Source organism: Microtus ochrogaster, chromosome 6, assembly GCF_000317375.1.
Source record: "Microtus ochrogaster isolate Prairie Vole_2 chromosome 6, MicOch1.0, whole genome shotgun sequence".
Taxonomy (NCBI): domain Eukaryota; kingdom Metazoa; phylum Chordata; class Mammalia; order Rodentia; family Cricetidae; genus Microtus; species Microtus ochrogaster.
In genome coordinates, this window is record NC_022013.1 from 51,723,576 (window position 1) to 51,734,235 (window position 10,660).

Genomic DNA, 10,660 nt, shown 5'->3' on the forward strand with positions numbered 1-10,660 from the left:
ATGAGGGCCAAGCAGTTTCTTTATTGCTTAACCAATGAAATCAACAGATTGATATATGACACTCCCACATCATACCCAGGCAAATCGCTCATGTGCAGAAGCTGCAGCTGAATCAGGGTAGGTGCCATGTTCAGCTAACAGTTATGTGTTGCTGACATCTACACAGTGGATAGCTGTGTGTTGCCAGCATTTACACAATGACTGCTTTAAGGTTATTTTACATGATATAACACAAATCTTACTTTTGGGACTATTCTCTTCATGTTTCTGTATAATCTCAAACAAAAAAAATCATAAGATAGACTTGTCATCAGGACTAAAACTCACATTTTTTGAAATTGTGTCTCTATGTTCCATATTTTCCTGATCATTCCAGCATCTTTGAGCAATCTCAAATGAGTTAAATATCCATCTGGCACCTATGTTCAAATGGAAATAGAAACTTTTTGCCAAGAACTTTTCCAAAAACATGAAGATGTAGTAAAATAATGAGATTTTCTAAAATAAGAGTGTGAGAGAGTAAAAAATGAGATGCAGAGAAAACAAAGTAGGTCAGCATTCAGTTTTTTTTTTCCAGAAGTCAAAGTAGTATAAATGATGATAAGGAATATTAAGGAAGGTATGAAAGTTATGTTGGGAAACATGGAAAGATATGTTTGGAAACTCAATGTTAAATGACATTTGGGAGTAGGAAAACTTTTGACTCTGGTAGGAGTTTGGAATTGTATTTAGAACATGTTTTTTAGCCTTGATTAGTATCAAGGAGTCCTGTGGTTAGACTCTTCCTGTTGTCTGTAGGCTGGATTTTGATCTATCCTCTTGCCTTGCTAAATATGATTTTGAACCATGAGAAACAAGACTATGGTCCCACCCAATGTGGTACCAACCCATGGAACAGCTTTTTTCTCTCCTGCTCAATATCATCCTGAAGCAATAAAACAAATTAAAAAAAGTTGGCTCTCTGATCTTTTAGCTCAGTTCCCATGGATTCTTCCTAAGAAATATATTGGGCATTTGCTAAGAACCTTGGACTTTCTGAGTTCTGATCCATAATCTTATATTTACTATCTCTAAAACATTAGGAAAAGTTGCAATGCTTTGGAGGTTTGGAATATGTTAGATAATTATAGATATATGAAGGCGTAAGTCACAAACAATGCCACACCAGTTTGGAATTATGATTAATAGGGTGGTATTTATTTAAAGGGGAAAAAACTTACAGATAACCGTCCTAGACAACAGCCCTCTGCGCAATCAGGAAGAAGTCTAGTTGCTGGAACTGGAGCAGGAAGCAAAGAGAGCAAGAAGGGAAGTAGCCGCTTTTTTAAAGGGAGAGAGACCACACCCCAATGGGCTGGTATCTCAGAGGCTATTGGCTGGAGGAGCGGAAGGACCTCCCGCAACAGATATATATTATTCAGCATTGTTAGAAAATAGTATAGTATAGTTAGAACTTTTTAAGCTGTAATATATATATATATATATATATATATATATAGATATAGATAGATAGATAGATAGATAGATAGATAGATAGATAGATAGATATAGATATAGATATAGATATATATAACAGTATAAGAAGAAAAACATATATCTAAAATATTAATTCTTTCTCTTACCAATGTTTCAGTGAATTTGTTATATTAAACCAGGTGCTGTGGGAGCTTATTGCCTGCTTATGCACAGAAGGTACATCACACACACACAGAGAAAGGTAAACGTGTTATGCCCAGACTGCTTGCCCTCCAAAGAGACTACCAGGGATCCAGGACTTGGATGCAAGAGGAAGGTTTAATCCAAAGTACAAGCCTAGGCAAGGAACTTGTCCAGAACACTCAATGCAGTGAGGGTGGGAGGAGCTGCCTTCCAGAGATTACAGGACTATTTACAGACAATCTCCTATCCAGTACTACCAGTTTTTACCAATTTTCATATCCAGACCTAACTGAGGAGAGAAAATTCAAAATGCATGATATCATTATGTAAATGAAGTATGGACATGAGTATGTTCAGTTTGCCCATTCCTATCTGTCCCCAAGGACTAGTGGTCCTTTGTTTAAACCCCACAATTTTTATATTCAAAGGTTACAGATTGGAGTAAAAAGTGAGCTGAGGGGGTTTTTAATACTGTGAGTTAAATATTCTTTTCTATTCATTTTATAAATCATTTCTACATTTTGAATATAAAAATGTGGGGTTTAAACACTTTAAATTATCAATTCTTACATATCAATCTGAAATTCTAACATCTCTTATTTAGCTAGCAAGAGCCCCATTTACTTGAATGAAAGGACATCAAATTACATAGTAACTACTTAGGGTTAAATAAAGGCAGGGGATTTATCAGTCTTAAATCTAGAGCAGTCTGTGTCTGGTTCTCATTTGACCTGTGCAGCATTTGTTTTTACCTCAGCCATGACCATCCAGTGCTCTGTACAGAGAACTTGAGTCTGTAATGTTTTAAGTCACTTGCCTAGAGTCTAGAGTTCAGAAGCAGGAGAAAGTTACATTAAATTTTTCTTTCTAACTATTATTATATACTGCCAATACATGGAAACTAAAAATAGAAGATTGTTTTTGCAGCACTAACTATTAAATCCATTGCTTTCTTATAAGTAAGTGTCCTCTGACATCATACTCTAGCACTGACCACGCAGAATATTTTTCTCAGTATCAGTTGAGGTGTTCTTAGGGTTATTATCGCCACATCCAGGCTCTAGAGGACAATCCAGTTCATCCCTCTCAGCGGCTGGGAGTAGCCAGCATTCCTTGGCTTGTTCCTGCTTTCTCCAACAGTTCTCTCTGTCTTGGTCATATTGCTCTCTCTTCCTTTCTATGTCTCTGTGTAAAATCTCTCTTTTTTAATTTGCAATGATACATGAAATTGCATTAAAAATAAAATGAAAAATTCAAACTAATCTCTGCATTTTAAACCAAAGATCCCATTTATGATAATGTTTTATTCCTGGTTCTAGGAAGTAGATTATTGGTGATGCAAGGAATATTTTTATCTCTACTGCAAGCGTCTTCTTGATAAATGAAAAGCTCATGAGCATCAGTGTACCAAGCTCATAACTAGATCCCAGACTCAGACAGAGGGGTAAAGGAGTGGGACTTCCAATTGTGTGAACTCTTTTCTTCTTTGTAAGAACCCCCCAAAATGTGAGCTTATTCCACCTTGTCTGAAGGTCAGAGAGCTTGAGTTTATTTTTGCTCTTTCAAAGTTTTTGACGATAAGTGTGGCTACACAAGGAGACATTCTGAACTTAAGGTTGACTTTGTTGCTGCTTTTGAGTATCTGTCACAAAAAGATCTTCAGGGTCACCACCAAGAACAGAAAGCTATTCCCAACACTACTCCCATCCTTGTATTTTCTCAACTAACTAATTGGGACAAATAATGTTGCCTTACTACTTACTGACCTGAATGAGAGTTGAAACATGAATTATAATTTTTTTTTTGTTTTTTTTTTTGAGACAAGGTTTCATTGTGTAGCTCTGGCTATTTTGGAACTAATTTTGTAGACCAGGTTGACCTTGAACTAACAGAGATCTGTTACCTCTGTCTTCTGAGTGTTAGGATTAAAGGCAGGCTCCACCACAGCCTGGCTTTTTAAAAATTATTTTTAATTAAAGTTCTATGAAAACAATCTGATCTGTTGTCAAGAATAAGTTAAAACCAAATTAAAGGTGTTGCTTTTTATACTAGAGAATTATTTTTTTTATAAAGGTCCTTAGCTCTCACAAACATATTAACACTTCAGTGGAAAGCTTCACAGGCTTTCAAACAATGTAATCATTTTTTGAGAGCATCTGGAGAGATGGATGTTTTGAGAACAGCATTTCAGAACACAGCTGTAATGGAACTCCATCTAGTGTATAAATAATACATCATAGATCTCTAGTACTATTTCTCCTTCACAATTTAGTGCAAATTTTTGTCACTATGGAAAGGAAAAGAGAGAGATAGCAAAGAGACAGAAATGGAGCCAGAGGGAAAGACAAAAAAAAACTACTGGAAACAAGGAAACAAAATAATTGCAATGTCCCTACCATGCCTTCCTGTCAAAAAGGATTAGTTACAATGGACTTGTCAGTAAATTCCAGTTAAAAAGTTACTTAGAAGTATCCCATATCTTATTTCACTGAAGGTCAATCAGCTATATGGCCAAATTTTTTTTGATTACAAAATGAAAATACATACAAGGTATAGGCCCTACATACAGTAGGAAATGAATAACATTGTTATTAGCTGAACTAAAAAGTAAACAAAAACATTGCATTTTCTTGGGTGAAAAGACTGAATAATGAAAGTGGATTTTTTTTATGTCAGAAATCACTTTATATAGGCTGTCATCTTATTACAAAATGAGAAACTTTCTGACAATTGACAAAATTATTACTTTGAAAAATTTTAGTAAACTTTTGAAAAGATTGGGAATTCTTTGCCACTCTTAAGGGTGTGTGTGTGTGCATGTGTGTGTGTGATCAATTTTAGAAGTAGAAAAATTACTGAAGAGCATGGAGTTACGAGGGGGAATGTTCCAGACTAGAGACTGTTTAAGTGTGTTTTGTATGAAACATGATCTGTGACATGATGTAATAATCGAAAAGCAACAGAGAAACAGAGACAGTCCTAAATGCCTGAATCCCCAGTTGCTGTAAACTCTAACCAGCAGATCAACATTTACGTCTTGGCATAGTCAAGCTAACTAATATATCTGGCAAGTCATATATAATGTTTCCTTCTCCATTCATCTTACTGTATCACAACTATTATGAATAAAACTGTGATATATTCAAGAATATAGATATGTCTTTATATTGTAGAATGTGGTCCTCTGAGTAAAACTGCCACCATCTTCATCCGAGGAGTTGTGCCTGCTTGTAAGGGTCAATCACTACTGGGCCTGTGGAGTTTTGGCATCCTCTGTTAGAAGACGGGAGTCAGAATTTTTATTGGTCTATCACTTGAGTTTGTAGAAAGATTCTCCCCACATTTGGGTACAATTTGACACTAACTGCGGATGCTGAAGTATTGTTTCAGCCTACTTGAAAGGGGAACCACCTATGCAGATGAGAAACCTCTATCTATGGTGAGTGAAGATTTTCTAATGTTGCCACTGTGGGGTCACCTGTGTTCCTACCAGTCGCTCTGTGAATGTGCCCGATAAATTTACTGGTTCCTCAGGGTAAACGTTGTTAGTAGAATTAATCGTATTTTGGTTTGGCTTGGGAGATTGTATGGAGGGGTTAAGTAATGTCTACACCTCTCCAAGGAAGGGACTCCTGAAACACCTCTACATATGGTTGACATTTCCTGTAGGTATGGAGCAGGAAGCACTGCTGAGCCATATCAATGCACAAACATTAATCTTTTAGAATCTTCCATGCTGTTTTACTTAGTGGCTGTACCAATTTGTGTTCTATATGGATCCATGATATTGAAATCCTCCCTCAGTTGGAGTTTCTGCTTGTAACCCTTTGCTCCTCTCTCTATTAGCTCCTTCTTGGAGACTACTGGAATTTTTCCTCTAATAGAATTCTTCTTTTGGCCTTTTCCCTTCTTGTCTATATTTGAATCCTCCCTTGGGTGGTGTTACTGTTAGCCATCCTTTCCTTCCATCCCTCTAGAAGCTGCCTGCTTTGTATTTTCCATCTGCCCTCCTAGGCCCCTATAGTATTGGACCCCTTCCTTGGGTGGAACATGTGTCTATGACCATTGTCCCTCATATTCACATTCTTCCCTTCTGTCTCTCAGTTCCCTCTTGGAGCCTATTGGAACCCTCCATCTGGTAGATTTCCTATCTGTTTCCCCTTTTCCTTTCCTCCTTGCACTCAAGGATTTTATTAAAGCCTCGCTGTCTTACTCAAACTGCCTTAGTAGAGCTCAAAGGCCAAAGATGTCACTCATGATTTTCACATGCTCGGAGATTGTAACAACTACTGTCAACACACAACCAAATGATGCCAAATGTTTATCTCTAAGCTTTTTTTTTATTTCCCACTCATGAAAATATTTTAGTGCTATGATTTTTTTGCTCTCCGCTTTCAAAGAAAATCTATTAAGATTTTTTTTGTGTATATAAATTGTTTATCTCAGGATTTATAAGTTCACGGGATATAGTATAAAAATCTGTAACAAGAATTACCTTAAAACTTATAACAAAGCTTGGTAGTTAAAAATGTATGCGTAAGTAACCTTAATCTGCTGCAGATACTATATATGTGATTCAACTCTTTTTAACAAAATTATATATACTACAGCATACTGTATATGTAACTTGAATTCAACTCTTGTTTATGAAAGAACAGCAAGTCTGAAGATCTCCTGAGTAAATTGAGAGCATGGGGATCTTGGGGTATGGTTGAAGGGGGAATGGGAGAGGCAGGGAAGGGAGCAGAGAAAAATGTAGAGTTCAATAAAAATCAATTTAAAAGTAAGCTAAAAAAAGCAGCAAGTCTGTGGCTCAACTCCATCTCTGTAGATGACCTTATCAAGATGGAAGAAACCATGTGACTGGCAGCCATATTTGCTAAGGTTAAAGGGTACATGCCATGAAACTTCACCATTATCTAGGTTAAGATAAGCATATAATATAAGGCCAAGGAGGCAGCACTCATAAAACTTCTTATTTCTACTGCTTCTCCTGCTTATCACTGTGTCTCCCTTTTAGACTATGGAGGTAGCAACAGGTCGCCAAGATACTTTATTGGGATGTATTTTTGTATTATGGTAAATAATTAAGGTTTTAAATATATATTCAGGTTAACAGAAACAAATATAGAAATGCATGTCTAACTACTACTCAAGTCTTTGGTGTCTGTTCAACAAATACACCATGCTGACAGAGAATGAATGGGGAGTTTATTGAGGGAATGGGGGAGGAACGAGAGAATGGGAGAGAGAGAAAGAGAAAAGCAGAGAGATGCAGAGAAAAAAAGGAAAGAGAAAGAAGAGAGAGAGACAGAAAGCTAACTGCTCAGAGAATTAACAAAGAAGAGAGATGGGAGTAAGTGGGTCTTGTCTCTTAAAGGGACAGAGTACTGTCTGCCATGAGAGGAGGGTGACACACTGTGCCAGGTTCCCAGGTGCAGGGCCAAAGTGTGTCTGGATGCAAACAATGCAAGAAATGTTTGATAAAAAGGTTTATAACTTCCTAAGTTCTACAAAGGCCAAGAGTACCTGACTTGAAGATATATGTATAGCTTCTTTGTCTTTGCTAACTTGGCTAACACTTAGATATTTGGATAAACAGAGTCATACAAGAAACTGTGACAATGTAAAAAAAAGGTCAGGAAAATAAGGTTTCTAATTCCTGTGTGGACTGTATTTATGGCCTTGTGAAGTTCAATCTCCCTACATCCATTTATGGTTTAAAATTTTATTATGATGCTAAAGGTTATTCAATTAAATCTTCAACTCAAACTTTTAGGAACAAACTTAGCAGGGATAAAAGTATAAAATTCTAATTTTATAAAAGCTACTAGCTTGTTGCAAACTGTTAAAGATAATTAGGACATGCAAGTTAATGGTCAATTACCATATAATTCATCAAATTCTTCAATGTGCTAATAACTATGCTCAAAGTCATGCTACTTAAAATATAATTCATTTATAGAAACAAGCTTTATTTAGCCTCCTGAATATGTTTTCAAAAGTAAGCCTAGAACAAGTAACTAAAAACAAGTTAAACTTATTTAAAGTCAGGTGTACTTAACATATGCTCTTCAAACTTCTAAGAGATATTCTGAATATTGCATTTAAATTATTTATTGAAAAGGGTTCATTGGAAAAATACCAGTCTGAGCATTGACCTTGAAGTCTCCCAAGAAAAGGATGGGACACAGATGATCCCACTTACATTGTGATGACGATAAGCAGTTGGTAAAGAACTGCCAAATGCCTCACCCAGGGCCAGAGCCTTCCCACAACTATGGACACTGTTATGCTGACTGCCCCACTCTGCCTCATCACGGTAGGGCAGGTTTCCCAAGTTCTTCCTGCCAGGAAAATCTCTCAGACCTTCCGGGTCTGGCAGCCAAAGCCTGTGACATCTGAAGAGCTTATGGTCTCCTGTGTGACAGCCCAAGACCTAAGACATTTGGCTGAAACAAAGCCCTTTAGACCACAGAATCCTAGGATAACCAGCTAGATAGCTGGTAACCTGTCATTTTAATTATAACCATGGCCATTTGTGTTCCACTTCCTACTGTAACTTATCTTTATTATATTTCTGATGGTATAGATGACTAATTGTAACCTTGACAGTTGGGCAGTTGCAAGAAAACCAGCTCCTGCCCCTACCCCTCCATGATTGCAGTTGCCTGGTCAATTTATTTCATATGTAAAATCAGCCCTCATTTTTCTCGAGCTGCTAGGTTCCCTTCTGACGAAGGCAGAAAGAGAAGTTTTCCTTGCTGATGAATTTCACAGTGAAAGAAATAAACTCACAAAACATGTTTCAATGCTACTTTTTAAGAATCATTTCTTTATTTAAAGAATCCTGCTTTGCAGTAATTAATCACTTTTATCTCATGGTAAATGACTGGACGAAAAGAAAAGGTTTGAAGTTTATATATGTTGTGAAGGTATAAGAGGTAATTTTGGAGGATGTAAAAACTCAGGTTGCCAGGGTCTAAGAAAGTAAGGTGTGTAAATGCAAATCAAATATTAAATAAGTTGCGAGGGTCTAAGAAAGTGAATTAAGGTGTGTAAATGCAAGCTGTAAAGGTCTGATGTGTGATTTAAGGTATATGTGGAAAATACGATTTCTGATTTCTTTCCCTCTCCACGCTATTATAGTAAGACTTCAAAAGTTTAGAGTTTTCCCATTAACCAGTGGAACTCTTAATCTAGCTCTGCTAATGTACTGACTACTATTATCATACTCATAAGTGCAGAAATGTTACATTTCCTTTCGTTGTTTGCTAAGCACAGACTAAGAGTGCTTCTCATTGTGCCAAAGATGTTTCTGTCCAATCTGGATGTCAGCCCTTTAGAGAGTGTTCACGGATTTCAGCCCCAAGCTTTTGCTATGACTCAAAGAAATGAGGCTACTGCTTTCTCTACAATGTGGATTTAAGGACAGATTACAAACACTGGCTATGCAATATATCTAAAACTTCTTTGGCTTTTTGGAAACTTGAGAAGAAATCATGTAAGCTTCAGTGAGTCATGACTTGGGTTCACATCTCACAGATCAAAGGACTCCAGATGAGTGCTCCTGCTAATGAGTACCTTAGCTTTCCTGCCCAGAATATCAGGACCACCTGTGGGCTCTTTCTCCTCACCTTGGGCCTTGGGCCAACTTCCATATCCCTGACTATAAGGACCACAGACCTAGAAATTTCAAGTGTATAACCAAGATAACAACTCCCCCAAGCTCCTTAGCATTAGCTTCTGTCCCTAGGGTGTTGTGGGAGCTGCGGGCTGTGTTCCTGCCGCCCCAGATCCTGGTCGCCTGGCTAGCTTATGCCCCAAAATAACAACACACAAACTGTATTCTTTTAAACACTGCTTGGCCCATTATATCTAGCCTCTTCTAGGCTAACTCTCGCACCTGGACTAGCCCATTTCTAATAATGTGTGTAGCACCCCAAGGTGCGCTTACCGGGAAAGATTCAGCATGTCTGACCTGGTGGCTGTCTGCATGGCATCTGGCCGGGAGAGGGGAGCATGGCCTCTGAGCTCACTTCCTCTTCCTCCTAGCATTCTTTTCTGTTTACTCTACCCACCTATGTTTTAACCTATGAGGGCCAAGCAGTTTCTTTATTATAATTAACCAATGACCTTCCTCCATCACTAGGGTATACCTGTTCCTGCAGATTTCAAAACAATTGCAGACTGCAAACTTCCTGCTTGATGCCAGTCCCAGGTGGTCACTTGGAATCTTCACTGCAGACTTTTTCAAAGTGGTTTGCCCTTCACTAGCCCTAAGTGGTCCTGCAGACCCTGGGCAGTGGGTGAAACAGACATCCCCCAGACTCTACTTCTTTCTTCCTTCTAGACCTTTAACAAACATTCCGGTCTTCCTGGGCCTGGATAATGATACCCAAAGAGGCCTGGTCAGTCGTCCTCATCAACTTAGAACTTGAAGCCTAATATAGACAAGTTCAACAGAACCACCACATACAGACTGACCATGTGTGCTTCAGCATTGCCAGGGCATAAATTTCTTTAAAAAAATTCAGGTAAGAATCAATTACAGAAGAGATTATTTTGCCCCTGATTATCAACATAAAGACTGAAATGTCAGATGCTAAAGAAACCTGGAAGCAATGGCAAATTGAGATGACTGTCTAATAATATGGCAAAGCTGGCCTCTAGGCTTTGTGATCTGAACTATATATTTATTTTGGTGATAATACAAACATGTCTGTGGTCATGTAAAGGAATTTGGAAATTCAAATATAGAAAAGTTTCCTAGCTATTATATTATATATCCTGTCATTGATCTAGAATCACATTTTAGAACTAGAGAAATGGTTCAGAGGCTAAGTAAAATCTCTTTGACTATTCTTCCAGAGTCCCCGAGGTTGTTGCCAACATCAGAAACTCACTTCCTGTACTCCCAGCCCCAGGGATTCCAACTCCCTCTTCTGCTTTCTCTCTCTCTCTCTCTCTCTCTCTCTCTCTCTCTCTCTCTCTCTCTCTC